Here is an 18,412-nt window from a genome sequence, read left to right on the forward strand (position 1 = left end):
ACCACTGAGCTATCTCTCCTCCCAAAACAGAAATAACCACCCCCCTCCAACTACACACTCCTAGTTGTCACCTACTGCCCCACACTGGAACCCATACAGGGTATCATCATATAACTAAAACCCATAATCTTTCCTGACCCTCCACTTCTGGCCTTCAAACAAACTCTCCAGCCTCTCAAAGTTCATCATCAGAAGCTCCCCACAGAACAAGACACAAATCAAAGTGGCACCAGAACCTGCCAGAACAGATGGGAAACTGCAGACATATCTCCCCTGCTACAATGATCAACACCCCTCACAACACACCTTTCAAGATCCAGGGATCCTACATGTGCCTACCACAACATGTGGTGTGCCTCACCCAGTGCACTAAATGCCCCAATAATAACTATGTGGATGAAACCAAACACTATGCTCGTCACTCCATATCTGACCTCTCAGTCCTCGTCCTCAAAGGAAACCTGCACAGCACCTTCAAAGGACGAGCCTGGGAGCTTGAATTCATAACTCTGCTAGACACTAAAAATCACGGGCTGAACAAAGAGCCTGGATTTATGGCTTAGTATAATGTCTTTACCCACTAACACCCCTTTTTTTCCTATGACTGCAGAGGTGTTAACGGGCCTCTGTACCTAGAATGGTCCCTTAGAATATGTGTTAACTACTTATGTTAAACAATCTGTTCCATGGTGCATTTAGCTGTGACGATGGAAGTACCTTTCCCAGACTTGAAGAAGAGCTCTGTGGCTTGAAAGCTTGTCTCTCACCAACAGATGTTGGTTCAATAAAAGATTTACCTCACCCACCTGGTCTTGCCAACTTCAATATGGCAGATGGCTCTTTTCAGAGGAAAGCCTTTCAAACAGTGATTAGTGGCTAAAACGTCTTCCCTCCTGGCTCATTGGGGATTGCCATAATTTTCTTTCCTTTCCCTTTCCTCAGCAGTTTGCACCCTATCTTGTAGCCAGGGCCGGTGCTTCCATTTAGGTGACCTAGGCGGTCGCCTAGGGCACCAGGATTTGGGAGGGTGGCATTTTGCTGCCCTTGGCGGTAATTCAGCGGCGGGCAGTACTTCCGTGCTCTGGGTCGGCAGTGGGAATTCTGCAGTGGGTCCTTCACTCACTCCGGGACCCGTCGCCGAAGTGCCCTGAAGACTGGGAGCACAGAAGGACCCCCGTGCCGCAGAATTGCCGGGAACGCAGATGGACCCCCGCCTAGGGGGCCAAAAACCCTGGCGCCATTCCTGCTTGTAGCCCTTCTACTTAGGGTGACCAGATGTCCCGATTTTATAGGGACAGTCCTAATATTTGAGGCGTTTTCTTATACAGGCTTCTATTACCCCCCACCCCTGGTCAGCATACTTCTACTTTGCTACTTTCATAGGTTCTTAGATTTCAAAGCCAGAAGGAACCATTGTGATAATTTAGTCTGATCTACTGTATAACACAGACCAGAGAACTGCCCCAAAATAATTCCTAGCGGATCTGTGTATTAGTGGATGGACTGTTCTTTATCATTAACCTCCTATGCCATCTCCTGGCATACGGGTGTCTGCTTTAGAGCAGCAAAATTTTTTGGAAGATTTTTTTGTTTTAAGTAAACAATATGTTTTTGGTCCAAACAAATGCATGTGGAGCAAAATTTTCTGGTTTAAACTTTTTTAGTAAAAATCTTCATTTGGGGATGGGAAGGGATTGTGATGTTTCTCTTTATTCATCTTTCATAAGGAAAAGTACAAAAAGATAACTGATGTACCAATAGAATAATGCAGTTTGACAAGCTGAGAGAAGACAGACATGTTACACGAGGGTGGGGATTACAGTAATAAAATAGGAAGAGAGAACTTTTTACCAAAAATGGAGCTCTTCATTTGAAATTCTAGAGACTCCCAATATTTTTTTTTAAATTTCCCACAAAAATTAATTGGTGTTTTTTGGCTAGCTCAGGTCCATTTGATCACTTTATCTGTTTTTCCTCTATTTATTTACATTGGTCTTTTTGTCTTCTATGTAATTAAAAAAAATTTTTCTTGGTATTTTTTGCTCCTCCTGTTTTCTTTGCTCCCCGCATTCCTTCACGCATCGAGGGGGGTATACACTAACCATGGAAGGTCTATTAAATGGCTCTATAGTGCGGGCTGTTAGTGCTTTCACAGCTGAGCTCATTGCCCTGACAGCAGAGCAAAGACTGGAGTGCCTGAGTGCATAGGCCGGTCCACTGCTGGCTGCACTCAGGCCTGCTGTGCACACAGGGAGAGAAGCTGGATGACAAAGAGCTGCCTGTTTTATTTGCCATCGTGGGATCATGCTTGCACTGGCACATGGCTAAAATGCCCAGACATCTTTCCCCGTCCCACTCCCAAGGCCTACTCTAGTCATATGTTCCATTCTATGCATCCGAAGAAGTGGACTGTAGCCCACGAAAGCTTATGATCAGATAAATTTGTTAGTCTCTAAGGTACCACAAGTACTCCTGCTCTTCTTTCAGCAAACCAAGCACATGCTTGGGACAGCACATTTTCAGGGGCGGCATTTAGGCCATCTTTTTTTTCTTTTTCTTTTGCTTTGGGGCGTTTTGCGTGGGGGTGCCCTGGGGCCACTGCAGTTCGTGTCACGGGGGAGCAGCGCCCGCACCTTGTGGCTGGACCGGGCAGGCTCTGAGTGGGGGGACACTCGGGCTGGGGGCCACCCTGCGGGGTGCACAGAGCCGCTTGCAGGTGCTCCAGGGCAGCTGAGCCACAGCCAGGGCTGGGAAAAGTGGCCCGAGCTGCCCAGGGACTGTGGCAGGGTGGCCAGAAGCAGCAGCAGCAGCGGGGCTGTCAAGGTATTTTTCCCACTTTGAACTTTAGCTTCTAAAAAGTGGGGACCTGCATGTACCCTTCTAAGCTTAATTCCTAGCTTAGATCTGATAGTGCTGCCACCAACCAGAAATTTGAATGTCTGGTACACTCCCTGTCCCCCAAAACCTTCCCTGGGGGACCCAGGACCCAAACCCCTTGGGTCTTAAAACAAGGAGAAATAAATCATTCCCCCTCCTTCCCCGTCCCAGACTTTCCCGTCCCTGGGTTACCCTGAGAGGCTACACTGATCCAAACTCCTTGGATCTTAAAACAGAGAGGAATTAACCTTCCCCTCACCTCCTTTCCCCCCACCAATCCCCTGGTGAGTTTAGACCCAGTCCCCTTGGGTCTTAAACAAGGAAAAAAATCAATCAGGTTCTTAAAAAAGAAAGCTTTTAATTAAAGAAAGAAAAAGTAAAAATTATCTCTGTAAAACCAGGATGGAAAATGTTTGCAGGGTCTTCAGCTTATATAGACTAGAGGGACTCCCTCCCACTTAGCCTAAGATACAAGTTATAGCAAACAGAGGTAAAAATTCTTCCAGCAAAATACACATTCACAAGTTAAGAAAACAACCATAAGACTAATCTGCCTTTTCTAGCTAGTACTTACTATTTTGAACATGAGAGACTGTTTCAGAAAGATTGGAGAAAGACCTGGTTGCACGTCTAGCCCCTCTTAGCCCCAAGAGCGAACAACGAACAACACAAACAGCACAAACAAAGACTTCCCTCCACCGAGATTTGAAAGTGTCTTGTCCCTCGATTGGTCCTCTGGTCAGGTGTCAGCCAGGTTCACTGAGCTTCTTAACCCTTTACAGGTTAAAGAGACATTAACTTTTAACTATCTGTTTATGACAGGGGCCATAGAGGGTGGGGTGCTGCTGTGTGGGGCCCGCGCCCTACTCTCCAGGGCTTTACACCCTCTGGGGCTACCTTGCCCTGGCTCCTTAGCCCCCAGCTGGGGCGGTCCCCCGGCTCTGCTCTCCCAGGTCCCAGCTAGTTCTGAAGGCGGGAGCCCTGGCTGGAGGGACTGTGGGCTGAGGCGCAGCCTGGGAACCCCGCTGCTTATCCCAACCCTGCCAGCGCTGGACCGGCTGGAGGCGAGGGAGGAGTGGGTGGATTCAGCACTGGTGTGGGGGAGCCAGGGCTGGGGCAACATGGGGGTGAAGGGGGGGGACTGGTGTGGGAGGTGAGAGCCCAGGGCTGGGGGTCAGCCAAAATTTTTTTTGCTTGAGGCGGCAAAAAAAAACCTAGAGCCGGCCCTGCCCACTCCTTTCCCCTGAATCACTCTGGCATTTCTCCCCACTCAGGAAACTTCCCAGTACCTCTGGTCCTGAGTCCGCGACACTGCCCCTAGCTCAGGAGCGCTCGATGAGGTGCCTGCCAGAGACCTGAGCCCAACAATACAGCTCCTTGAGTCAGCCACTGACATCACCAGAGCTCAGAGACGAAAAACTTCCTTCCCCAGAGCGAAGTGAAGCACTCCTAGCTCCTGCCAGCTTGGAACATTAACCTGAGGCAATGAACATGGGCTGCTCCAAATGCACTGTGCCATCTGGAGGGCCACGCCTGTGGGTCTTCGGAAACCTGAAGTTTTGCTGGTCAAAAGCTCTGTTATAACGAAGGCTACTTGTTCCTCTCAATGAGCTGCCTTTATCCGTTTGAATTATTTTGTGGTCTTGTCTGTAAGCATCTAAATCATCATTTCAGGCTCTCTTAGATGCATGTTTATTAGGTGGGTTCTCAGAGGAAGGATAGCCCAGTAGTTAGTGCACTAGCCAGAGGCATGGGTATAAGACCCTGCTCCGCCACAACTCGATGCTCAGTTCACCATCAGTCAAATGGGGTTAATCGTATTTCTTTGCTCCGTGTGGGGTGTTGTGTGGATAAATCCATTAGACCGTGAAACGTTCAGATGCTCTGGCAATGGAGACCATACAAGGACTGAAGAGAGAAAACGTTCCCATACTGCGACTCCTCGTTACAAATGCAGAGATTCCAGGCTCTGACTCCTCCATGAAGAAAGGCGGGATATTCCGTTTATGAACCCAGGATGCTGCATTCTGCACATGGTAGCAAAGAATTCAGTTCTGAAGTGGTCAACTGACTTCTCAGGAAGCCCAATCCTTGGGTTTTTACAATGTCTTGTGTCATTTTTACACTGTTCATCTGAATGCTTTTGTTAGCTGTTATGCACTTCATCTGGGGAAGCGTCTTCTTGCAAGTAACTGACATTAGTCTATTACCTCTTCTCCAAACAGGGCAGCATGTGTTTGTTCTGTAAAAATATAAATACTCTTTTAAAGGGAAATTACTGTCTTTAAGACACTCAAGGAAAAAATTCAGTGGGGCCACTGACAACTCTGGCTGGATGTGTGACTACTGAAGAACCTAATGTCTGGATAAAAGCACTTTGAGGGCAGATTGGAAGCTGGATTTGGAAAGCACAGGAGCTGTACGTGACAACTAGTGAATAACAGATCAGTACTGGAAATGCTGTGGAAATAAGGGCAGTCTAGTCTGTGCATAATACGTGGAATTGATCATGTGATTCTATTTGAGCCAGAATATTCTTTCAGAAAGAGAACTGACCAGATGTCTCTTTATTACCTTGGACAATGGTGCACTTATAGTACAACAATCCATCAGGGGGTCTCAGCTCAGCCCCACAGAAAGTCCTTGACACATTTATACAGAAGGGCCAAGTTCTCACAGCTTTGGTGCATTTTTACACTTGACAAATAGCTGTATGACTCCGGTTTTGTTCAAAGTCACAGTGAGTCAAGCACGGTGCCCCTATTCAAGGGCCCACCAATGGTGGTCTACATCTCACTGTTTCCTCCTTCTTTCTTGTTTTGTTTTCCCCTTGACGGACACTTGTGTGCTACTTCTCTCATGTATCTAGGCTTCTTAAAGAGTTCTGGGGATTTCAGCAACAACAAAATACATCTGCTAAGGGCTCTAAGAACAGGGGCTGGAGAGTTTGGAGTGGGGAGGTGTCATTTGCCTCATGATCTTGTCGTCTGTTGTATCTTCTGCTTCCTTCCACCTGTACTCTCCGCTCTTGGCTTTCTCAAGTTCATAGATTATAAAGCCAGAAGGAACCACTGATCATGTAGCCTGATCTCAGAGGCCATAGGACTTCTCTGAATGAATTCCTGTTTGAACTATGGCATTTTAAAAAAAACCCAAACAAATCCATGTTTATAGAAGTGGGTAACGAAGCCCTCGAGCATCTTCAGAATGCAATCTGTTGGCTCTTCTGTACTGACAAACGGATCCACTGGAAATGAGCTCAAACCCAAGGCTAGCTCTGAGCACACTTCAACTTCAAGATCTGGATCTGAACTAAGCGGCCTGGACTCAGCTCTAAAACCTTTAGATAAAGATAAAGTTCTTCCGTCCAATGAGCTGTTTTTTTTAATACTTATGACAGATGTGCCTAGAGGCTCCAACAGAAACCAGGGCCTCATCATGCTAGATGCTGTAGAAATACCTAATGTGTGTGAGAGAGAGAGAGAGAGAGAGAGAGAGAGAGAGAGAGAGTCCATACACGTCAAGTGGTTCTGAAGGTTCAGATCTAGACTTCAAGCACCATGAAAAGTCATGAAAAGACTTCAGGCACCAAGAAGAATAAGATGGAGCTGTGAAGGGCCCAGCCAGGAAGAAATTGGGCACAGAATGGCTACTGGAGAGCAATATTCTACTGAAAAATTTGTATGAGCAAAATTTCCAGCTGAAGGGCCTTGGTTTAATCTTTGTGTGTAAGTACAGATACTGTGATTTTTTCCTGGATAATGCTCCCTTTGACTGCAGCAGGTATTTTATCTGCTTGGGGAATATATTTCATCCGTTTACCTTAAGGGGCAGAAGATATATGGAATACGGAAAGAGAATTTTGGGTCCCCAGTGCTACAAACTCAACACATGTGCATATGTGTTTGCAGGAGTGGGACCTAAATATGCAAGTATACATATTAAAGCCACTTACACGGTAGGGTTTAGCGTTTTCTGAAATAGTCTCATACTGGATTTAAATCGATATGAAATGTTTTGGATTTTTTGCTTTAAAATATCACCATATCCAATAGTAACTTTCTCAGAGTAAAAACAGCAGTGAGGTAACATCCATGTCCAGGCACTGTTTAACTGGTCTAGATTTGAACAAATAAGCTTCCTAATGGCAAAAGGCTTCCTAGCCTGTTACCAATCCTGCGCCATCCTGTTGCCTGCTTCCATCACTCTTGAAAAATGGAAATTTCTTCCACTAATATTCAGTAAAAGCAGGGTGATCTTATACAGCCCTCTTTTACACAAACCTTTGTACAATAGCAAAGTATCCCATTCTCCACAGAAATCAGATGCAGCATTGTAAATGTGGCAGGTTATTTAACTTCCCATACTGCTGCCCTTCTACCCCCTTAAATTATGGCAAGTATATTATGATTTATCTCTCCTATTATCATTCTCTTCCTCTTACTATTCTTCTAGTCATGCATCATCAATATGGAGATCTTTGGTGTCTCTTTGTACACTCCTGTAATTTTTCCAGAGCTCGGTTTATGTGCCTTCAGTCTAAGCATCAAAATGATCTCACAGATCATCGCAAGATTCTCTCTAGCATAAGGTCCCAGGGCTTTTGTGGCAAGTGATATGAGCTGCTTGACTGATCACTTTTAAATGGGAAGCTGGGATTAATCTTTGTAAGAAGGCAGTTTATGAGTTAGTTTGTCTAGCGTTCTTTATTAATTAGCACAGTGATAGTGCATCCGTTCTTACTTACAGGTATGAGACTCACATATGGGGAGCGAAAATGGAGAATTAGCCTCTTTTTATTAAATTATCAATATTAGTAAGACCAAGTGTTCAAAATCATGATTCTGGCTAAAAGTCTTCGGGTTTTATTTCTTTTATTTTCTGTCTTTTAGTTTTTGAACCTTTCTGTGTCATGCCATCTTCAAGCAGTGCTTTTCTGCAAACTTGAAGGCTAGGGACCCAAAAGCTGAGGTTCTCATGTTCCCATAAAAGCAGGAGTAGGTAACATTAAATTGTTTGCTTACTTTAGTATTTTTGCAACTTAGAGTCAGTTCAAACTCCTGCAGCAAATGCCTCTATCACACAATGGATTTTCTTTTGTGAATCTTCATGCAGAATTGATCATACACACTTGTGAATTGGAATCTTTTGTGTGCGTGTGTGTCGGGAGAAGGGGAAAGAACTTGATGTATTTTCATATAAATCTGTACGCAGTAGGACTTGTTTTGCCAGATTTGCAGGAAGTAAAGGAGTCCCCGAGGCATGAGATGAATGTCTGACAAAAGCAGATAGTGTCTGACAGCTCTTATCAATGTGGAGGGGTCAGACTGTGGAGCTGGAGGGCACGGTGATCTGGTCTTACTGTATTTGGGGAAGAGTCATTCTTAAGAATAGTGCAGCTTTGTGCTATTCAAGGCATTCACTTTCACTGCCAGTGATTGAGTCCCTTGTTGCTACATCATTGCTTATTATTAGTGTTCATTCCAGGGGATATAGCTGGTGAAAATACAACTGAAGAGAACAGAGAGAAGATGTCTAGACAGCTTGTCTCTCTTTAAATTGGCCTTTTTTTCTCCGTTAAAGGACCTATCCTTCAAATCCTTACTTGTTAGACTTTTATGATTCAGAGACTTCAGTAGACCCAACACCTGTGAACTATGGTTGCAGCATTGTGCCCCAATCCGCAGCCAGATGGTGTCCCCCAAATCCATATGTGAAAGGGGCCCTTGACATACAGATCTTCCCCTTTGGCAGGAAGTAGGAGAGAGACAGCTCCCTCCTTTGAACTCTCCTCTATTGCTACGACCATGTGTAGGGCTCTTTGGGACTTCAGTGGAACAGGCTTGTCCCTTGATTTATTTATAGTGCGTTGTGGCTAAATGCAGACGGAGCTGAAATTCTCTATAACTTGGGGTCCTTGTTTATAGAGGGGAAAGGTCTCTGCTTTCTGTATGACTTAAAGGCTAAATCCAGCTCTCCTTACTCCAGTGAGAAGTCCCATATAAATCCATTCCCCTGCTGTAGCCTGGCCAGAAGAGTGAGGCGTGTTGGCAGGGACTAGGGTGACCAGACAGCAAGTGTGAAAAATCGGGAGGAGGGTAGAGGGGTAATAGGAGCCTACATAAGACAAAGGCCCAAATATTGGGACTGTTCCTATAGAATCAGGACATCTGGTCACCATAGCAGGGATGTACAGGGAAGCTGGTGTTGCTCCGCCTGTTCTCCATTCATTTTGTGGATAAATAAAGAACTCCATTTTCCAGAGCTCTCCGGGCAGCTGCCAATACTGGTTTTCATGTAATGCTGTGCTGTCCTGCTTGGGAACCCTACTCTGAGTGAGTTAAGTATTTCTCAAGGTCTGACTGCAATTGCTTAAAGCCAGGCACTGCCCAAGCTTCCCTAACATGTCATCCCTCGCTCTGCGTTTCAGCATCTCTGCTATGCTGTTTCATTCAGCAGAGCCTGCCTGTTAGTTTGAGTTGTAGCTTGGCTTTGTGAGGTGGATGAAGATCTACAAGCAATCCCCACAAGCTTGGGACCTGAAGCAGAATTTGAACCTAGGTTTCCAGAAATGAAAGGCCAAGCCACATATTAATACAGTAATAACCGGTTTCCAAAGAACTCAAGGGTTACATTTTGATTACAATTCAAAGCACTGTTCGAGTTCTGTGCATCTCTATGGAAAGTTCATGACAGAGAGAGAGAGAGCATGGCTGGGCTCCTGTGAACTGCTCTGGAATAGGATAAATGTATTGGATAAGTGTATAGGATAAGTGTATTAAGAGATGAGTCATTTCTGCCATTGAGTCTTGAAATTTCTTCCATGAGATCAAACCATATTCATTTGGTTTGGCTTTGCAGGTTGTCAGGGAGTTCAGAGAGAACTCAGCACAGCATGGGCAGTTCTGATTTGTGGTGCTGTTTGATTCCTCATGGCAGGCAGCTTACCAATGGGTGTGATTTTTGTGTTGCTGGTTGCATTTTCCTGTAAATACTTATGCCTAAATCCTTTCACCATGTGTCCCAATTACTGTGTTCCTCTGTGTCTTATTCCAGCATTCAGGTCGAAGGCATTTTTTTATTTGGTAGTGCATCTGTTTTGCTCTTGCCAGATGTGCATTGCTTTAAGAGGCATAGGCCTAAATTTTCAAAAATGACTAGTGGCTTTGGATGCCTCAGTGTCTGAATGTAATTCCCCTGACAAGGGGATTTTCAGACAATAGAGAGCACACGCCTTCTGAGAATGAAGCTTCTTCAAGGTTTCAGACTGGGTACCTAACATCGCTAGTCACCCTTGCGGATGTAGGCTGTCACAAATCTGTCTGTCTGGGTTCCTTTCTTCACTCGGGTGGGAGGGGTGTTAGGACACCTGCTCTGGTATTCACTATCTTGCCGTGGTCACTTTAAAGAGGCCAACTGTCTTTGTGCTGCATTTACTATTGGCTTTATGCCTCTGGAATGTGGTACCTGCAAAAGAAAATAAAGCACCAACCTGGTCACTTCTAGAAAGAGATGCATGATGCACCACTTTGCCAAAGCCTTCCCATATGACTATATCCTGGTTTCTAGATGATTTATAACCAGGCAGCAAGGGAACATGGGGTTTAATCTCCTCTCAAGATCATAAAGACCAGGCTTGATGGAGGAATCCAGGACAAGACTTTTACAAAGGCCAATGAGAACTGAATGACCAACTCATTCAAACTGGGAGGAGTGGTAGATATGCTGGAGGGTAGGGATAGGATACAGAGGGACCTAGACAAATTAGAGGATTAGGCCAAAAGAAATCTGATGAGTTCAACAAGGACAAGTGCAGAGTCTTGCACTTAAGATGGAAGAATCCCATGTACTGCTACAGACTAGGAACCGAGTGGCTAGGAAGCAGTTCTGCAGAGAAGGACCTAGGGTTTACAGTGGATGAGAAGCTGGATATGAGTCAACAGTGTGCCCTTGTTGCCAAGAAGACTAACAGCATTTTGGGCTGTATAAGTAGGAGCATTGCCAGCAGATCGAGGGACATGTTCATTCCCCTCTATTTGGCATTGGTGAGGCCTCCTCTGGAGTACTGTTTCCAGTTTTGGGTCCCACACTGCAAGAAGGATGTGGAAAAATTGGAACGAGTCCAGCAGAGGGCAACAAAAAAGATTTGGGGGCTGAAGCATATGACTTATGAGGAGAGGCTGAGGGAACTGGGCTTATTTAGTCTGCAGAAGAGAAGAATGAGGGGGGATTTGATAGCTGCTTTCAACTACCTGAAAGGGGTTCCAAAGAGGATGGATCTAGACTGTTCTCAGTGGTACTTGATGACAGAACAAGGAGTAATGGTCTCAAGTTGCAGTGGGGGAGGTTTAGGTTGGGTATTAGGAAAATCTTTTTCACTAGGAGGGGGTGAAGCACTGGAATGGGTTACCTAGGGAGGTCGTGGAATCTCCATCCTCAAAGGTTTTTTACAGCCCAGCTTGACAAAGCCCTGGCTGGGATGATTTTGTTGTGGATTGGTCCTGCTTTGAGCAGGGGCTTGGACTAGATGACCTCCTGAGGTCCCTTCCAACTCTGATATTCTACGATTCTGTGAACTCCCTTAGGCCCTTCTGAAAAGTTCGGACTCAGACACCCTGATGATGGGCACCAAATAACTGTTTGGAATTAAAAGTCAATTTCTGTTCAGCACTCAGGTCACTTCCTGAGGATACTGGCTTCACTGTTATTCAGTGTCACTCATATTATCATTGAAATGTGCACACAAGGAAAAATCTGGCCAACGATTCATCACCTGAACTTCAACTGATTTCTCCTGGTAAGGAATCTTGGTTGAGATTTTCAACCCTTATGTTTAGCAGGATACATCAGCATTCTAGTCTCCCCACATGACTGTGTTCTAGTTTGGAATGGGAAGTAATGCTTCTACCAGTTTACTGAGAAAGCTAAAGATACTGTTTTCAGATTGTATCTTGGCAAAATGAGTTTGACAATGGCTTTGGCTTCTTGGGTCAGAGGATGCCTGATTTACTTAGTGACTGAGAACTTGCACTGAAAAATATGTGAGGGAAGATCGAAGTTGGTGTGTTCTATTTTCATATTGCTAGGCTACATGCTTCTCTTTCTGCAGATTTTTCCCATGCTGGGGCTTTTTGATGAGCTTCTACTTGCAGAATTTCCTCCCCTTTATTCTGTGGGAGAAGGAAGTGGGGTCAGGACTCAGAATCTGCAGATGGCAAGTGGTGCTCAGATCCAAAGCCTCTTGAAGTCAATGGGAAAAATGCCTGTTGACTTCAATGGATCAGGCCTTAAAAGGAAATTTATCTTACAGCATATGTGCATGGGCTAAATTGAAGTAAATAGGAATCTTTCCAATGGCCTTACTAAGGTTTGGATTGGTCCCTTAGTTACTGGACTAAAAACAACTTGAACTGGTCAGGAATTTTCTGTTAATGTTTTTGACAGAAAATGTGGCTTCCACAAAATCAAACTTTTCCACAGAAAAGATTTTTTCCATCCCAAACTTTTCAGTTTTTCCATCAGGAACATCAAACCAAAATTGATTTTTGTTTTGGGTCATCCCAAATTAAGACATCTGGGTTTGTTGAACTGAATCACGATGTTTTGTTTTGGCTCAGGTTTACATTCACCTGTATCTAGCTGAGCTGCCACATTGCCTCATGGGAGTTGAAATTGGGCAACTCATGCCCCCAGTCTCTTCAATATGCTGTGCTGCCTGCCTGGCCTACCTGTCCCAGGATGCACTGCAGCCTCCCCTCTGGCTGAACTGGTGCATTGCAACATGGATCTTTCAGTTGAAGACAAAAACAAACGTTGAAATATAGAAATTTTCAGCAGAATGGAAACTCCAATTTTCAATCAGGTTTAAAATTACACATTGTGATTTCCCATTTTTTCCCCCCCCATAGAGACAAAAGAATTCACTGTCCTTGCAGAAGTTAGACCTGGGAGTAACACCATAGATGAACTTGCCTTTAAGCTTGACTGCCTTCGAATAGGTCATAAATACTACATACAAATAATCAACTTATTCAGTGTAATTGATTATGGGACTATTGCCAAAGCATAGTATTTCCAATCACCTCTCCATCTAATTTGTAAAGTGACACTGTAGTCCACCTTGACATGTTTATTATTTGACTCCAGAGTCAGTTATCTATAGGGGCTCCCTCTATATCTCCTGCGACTGGCATAACAATATCACATCATGGCTCTCCTACCTGGCCTCCTATTGCAGCTGTATAACAAAAGGAAAGTAACTGCAGAGAGTGTTCCTTTGAACCAGCTTCCCTAAGCTGATAACGCATTCAATCAGCCTGTTGCTAGGAAGGTTGGGGATGTTATTTTTTGCCAACACCATTAAAGCATTTCTCCCCTGAGTTGAATATATCAAATAGACTGACAGAGTCAGACACAAAAATGTCCCTTTCTTATGTTCATCCAAAGTGTGTTCCTTGTCAGATTCCACAATGCATTCCTATGAGTCAGTTTGACCTTCTGTAATCCTTTAAGCCCTGGCAGGGGTGATGCTTCTAACCTATCCATCCACTGGCATCACAGCAGCTAAACTGGGGTGTTAGTAAAGGTTACTGCTGGGTGTTTGCAGGGAATGATCTTTGAATCTGTCGAAAAATTGAGAATCAGACTTTTAAAGACAAATATAAACCCCCCAGCGCATTGGTCAGTGCAGTGAAGCAAGGAAAGTAACCTGCTGTTATTCTGTACTATCATCTTTCTTTGAGATGTTGGGACTGATTTTCCACGTCTCTGGACTAGTATAAATATACACAATAAAATGTGCCAAATCTATATGTATCTTATATGGCACTCATTGACACCTCACCATCTTTTAATATAGTTAGTCTCACCACATCACTCTAAGGTAGAGAAGTACTATAATCTTCAGCGTTTAGCTGGTGAACTGAGGCTCAAAGACTAAATGACTTGACCAAGATCATATAGATAGTCTGTGGCAGAGCAGGGAATTGGAATCCTGGTCTTCCAAGACCCAAGCTAAGCCTTTTCTGCTGTACCAGATAACACTGCAGCCTGTAACAAGTTGAGAACTGAGTGTTACTGGAGCATTTGTTCAAGATGGGTATGGTTTCAATAAGATCTATGGACCCCTCATGCACAGCATCCTCTGTGTTTTGATCAAAAATTGAGTCTGAAAGCAAAATCGAGCCTACTATCTCATTCCAGTGCACTGGGAGCAAAACAGCATCATTTTGCATCTCCTGTCTTCAGCTCGAGAGTTAATTATAAATTGCTTTTCTGGTAACTAGTGGCGTGTATGACGAATTGGCAGTTATCTGAGGCAGGTCTTTAATGTTCTCATAGACTTATAGACTTTAAGGTCAGAAGGCACCATTATGCAGGCAACAGAATCTCACCCACCCACTCCTGTAACAAACCCCTAACCTATCTCTGAGTTATTGAAGTCCTCATATTGTGATTTGAAGACCTCAAGCTGCAGAGAATCCTCCAGCAAGTGACCCGGGCCCCATGCTGCAGAGGAAGGTAAAAAAACCTCCAGGACCTCTGCCAATCTGCCCTGGAGGAAAATTCCTTCCCAACCCCAAATATGGCGATCAGTTAAACCCTGAGCATGTGGGCAAGCCTCACCAGCCAGCACCCAGGAAAGAATTCTCCATAGTAACTCAGATCCCACCCGATCTAACATCCCATCACAGACCACTGGGCACACTTATCTGTTGATAATCTGAAATGCCTTTGCTAAGAAGGGTTGAATAGAACTTTCTTTGGAGCCTATTAGTCAGCGACGTTGTGACACCATTAGCCCAGAGTGAGAGCCTTGGCTGGGGAACTGTTTTAAAGAAGTGTGGTGAACTAACCTGCTGAAGCTAAGATAAAAGGTGTGATGTTGATGTCTTCGCTAACATAGTCTCCCAATATAGCTTTAAATTCTGGGCTAGATGAGGCTTGGAGGGCCAGCCTAATGAAGAGCGATTCTAAGCCATTGCAGCGTATGTCTGTATCCCCATGCTCTGATTCATGCAGTGTGCTGACATAATGATGTGCTACAAATCACGTACTAAATTGTTGCTGTTAGATCTCTTGATCACGGTGAAGCCACAAGCAGGATTTAGATAGCTGTGTGTTTATTTATCGTGCATATGTGCTTTTATTATAATGGTCATGGTTGTTTATACCATAATGTTACTGAACTCTATGGAATTCTTTGACCTCTAATACTCAAGAACCATGAAGCAATCTTGACATCTCCTTGCTTTTCTGGGGTGGGGGGTGTCTGTGTCACAAAATACCTTAGCCCATTGAGTATCAAAGCTATGGAAAATCTTGCAAAGCCTCAAGAAAATAAATATCCTTAATTTCTTCCAGCCCACGCGGTTGTTTTGGGGCAGCTTTGCCAATCAGAGAGAAACAATGAGCCCTGAGTGAGGCCTCTCTTTCAAATCCTAAAACTGGGATTGGGTAAATCATTTAAAAGTGTATCCATCTTTTATGAGCCTTGAGTTGAATGAGCGTTCTGGCTTTCCTTGGACACTGATAATGATCAATAGACTCGCTGTAAGTTACAAGTGTTTCCAGTCTGAAAGTAGGAAAGTCAGGAGATGGTGTCACTAATTCTCCCCTCCCACACAACACATTTTATTTGCATTAGGAAACTTGATACAATGTGTTGAAGTAATTACCTCCAATTGCTTCTCCTCAACCTGTTGGATATTCATCACCTTCTCTCTTGGGGCTGCTGCCTCCTTTTCTACAGCAGCTGTCATGTCACTCTCAATATCATCATTTAAAGGTTGCAGTTCTTAGATGTCCTGTCCTGTCCTGTTCCCCACCTGGCAGCATGGGCATTACAAAGAGATCTGCAAGCTATCCCTGATACAGTTGAAACAAAAACCTCATGGCCACACACTGCTGATTTCTCAGCTGTTCCAAAAGTCAGGAGCTAAACTCCTGCTGGGGTTGGCTAGTCATTAATGCCACCAATACAAAACTATTCTAGCATCTCTCCATCCCAGAGATGCTGATTAGGAGTTTTTCCTCTAACACTGACTTGATCCTGGATTAAACTGGGTATGTGGAGCTAGATGTTATCCCCTGTTGCTGAAAATCTTCCAAAAGATGCCAGAACTATTCAGCGTGAAGGGGCTTCAGTATGCCAAACACACATGAAGGGTCAAACTCCTGCTGTTACAAGTTGTACTCAGCTAAGAGATGTATCAAGTGACATGTAACCTGTCTGGATACCAGTGTGGGCCTTTTGCCACCCTGTAGTGGATGGACCACAAAAAGAGTTCAAATTCTGTTACTAGAGAACCTCCAAAGGCAGTGGTCTGCTGCTCTAATGCTTTTGGATTTTGAGGTCCAAGTTCAATCCCCACAGGAGACTGAATAGGACTTTCTCTCTGTTCTTGCTGACGTGGTTCTGGCAGCTTCTCACTTTGTGTTATATCTTGTGCGCTTCCTAACTCTTCCTCCACATCTGAGCCTGACTCATCATCAAACAAAAAGCATTTTGGGCTATTACTTAATAGTCTCCGAGGCCATAGCGCTGAGGGTCAGAGTAGGACGTTTTAGGTGAGGCCCATGCTGGAGGGGTTGTGCAGGGTATCTGCTGGAGCTTGTGTAGATCTTAAATAAACTTGACATGGGTTGTTGTGAAGGTCAAATGCATAACTGGGTTCACAAAAGAATTAGATAAGTTCATGGAAGATTGGTCTATTAGCAGCTATTAGCCAGTGTGGTCATGGATGCAACCCCATGCTCTGGGTGCCCCTAAGCCTCTGACTGTCAGAAGCTGAGACTGGAGGACAGGGGATAGATTGCTCAATAAATGGCCCTGTTCTGTTCATTCCCTCTGAAGCACCTGGCATTGTCCACTGTCGGATGACAGGATACTGTGCTAGATGGACCGTTGATCTGAGCCAATATGGCCATTCTTATGGCCTCCTAATTTGTGCCCATAACTAGTCTGTGTAAGTCCATGTTCCTAAGACTGTTGTCCTCATGCTGCCTTTGCTAATTTGTTACACCTACTTTCAGGGCCGGCGCTATTAGGTGACCCTAGGTGGTCGCCTAGGGCACCAGGATTCGGGGGGCAGCATTTTGTGCGCTCCCCATGGGGCGCATGGGAGCTTCCGGTTCTGCTCCCGACGCGCTGCCGAAGAAGGACCTTCTGCCGACGTGCCATGGAAAACAGCGGCAGGCAATTGAGCAGCTCAATTACTGCCGCTGTTGCCTGCAGCATTTTGGCGGAGGGTCCTTCTTTGGCAGCGAGATGGGAGCAGAACTGGAAGCTCCCGTGCACCCCGTGGGGAGCGCACAAAATGCCATCCCCCTGAATTCTGCATAGGGCACCAGAAATCCTGGTGACGCTCCTGCCTATTTTAGCATCCTCCCTTGCAGTAGATTGTAAATAATTTGCACTGGGGATTCTGACTCCACGTTTATACAATACCCAGCATAATAGGGCCTGATTGGTGCCTCTGAGCACTACTCAAATAATGCAAATAAAACTGTTGTCTCTAGATATCAGCCCCCCAGTGCACAGGTTGAAAGGAAAGAATTTCATATAGTGCTTAATCCAAACCTTGTTAAAGTCAGTGAGTTACTCCATTGATTTCAATGGGCTTTGGATCTGTTCCATAATCACAAGAATGCTGAGCAGAAGGTGTCTATGTGGCACGTATATATATGGCGCATGGAGACAGCCTGAGCCCAGGAATGCATGGTGAGCATGAGTGGATCTATTTAGCTGTTTGCTGCAAGTTTAAAAGACTCAGTAGCTCCATTCCTTCCCAGGAGAAACAGCAGCAGGAAAGGGCAGCTTTGATATGCTTTGAGGGAGGACATGGTGCCCACTGACCTGAGCAGAGAGCTCTGTATTGCAGGGGCTTCTGCCAACACCACCCAAGCAGAGCCCTGGTTGCAGGGCAGCAGTGAGGGCCCTGCCCCACAATCCCCTGCTGGAGTAGTGTTGGGCAGGGATGCTCAGAGCAGTGGTGGCTACAGAGTTCTCACTCCATTGCGATGAATGGGGCAGTGAACATCTCTTAGCTATAGTTTCAGACTTTCTGCAAATTCAGACACACATTACTTTTCTTTGCAACTATGCAGGCTAGCAACAACAGCTCATCATTTAATGAAAGCAGGAATTGTGTCATCACATGACTCCAAGAGCCAAAGCCACAGCCATGTGGCTAGCCCTTAATCTCCTATGGCCCTGTACATGAATGGCCCCCATTTTTCTATACTACATCTTATTTATTAGAACTGGTTGAAATGTCTAACTCTTTCCACAAACTTTGAAAAGTCATGAAAACCATTTCACTGGTTTTGTTTCTTTTTACCAGCTCAGTTACTTATTCTGTTTGAATTTTAAATTTCCATTATTTGTTTTTTTTCTTAAAAAATAAACTAAACCTGGATGTGCATTTGGTTATTTACATATGGGCATGGCAACATCCGTGTGACTCTGAGTCTGACTGGCTGCAGGTGTGTTTACAACAGTCCTTGCCTTATCCCAGACAGCAGCATAAAAAGC

The 18,412-nt window shown here is 44.8% G+C and overlaps 1 long non-coding RNA gene across 3 annotated transcripts in view; it reads right to left on the bottom strand.

Annotated features, from left to right (window-relative positions):
• LOC115660067 overlaps window positions 1–18,412 on the bottom strand; it is a 77,127-nt gene that overhangs the window by 23,858 nt on the left and 34,857 nt on the right. Inside the window, exon 4 of one of the 3 annotated variants that reach the window (XR_004002725.1) lies at window positions 4,167–5,119. The exons of the other annotated variants lie outside the window; for them this stretch is intronic. This is a non-coding gene — a long non-coding RNA (uncharacterized LOC115660067). The remainder of the gene's footprint in view (window positions 1–4,166; window positions 5,120–18,412) is intronic. 3 annotated transcript variants of the gene reach the window in all.

Source organism: Gopherus evgoodei, chromosome 11, assembly GCF_007399415.2.
Source record: "Gopherus evgoodei ecotype Sinaloan lineage chromosome 11, rGopEvg1_v1.p, whole genome shotgun sequence".
Classification (NCBI taxonomy): domain Eukaryota; kingdom Metazoa; phylum Chordata; order Testudines; family Testudinidae; genus Gopherus; species Gopherus evgoodei.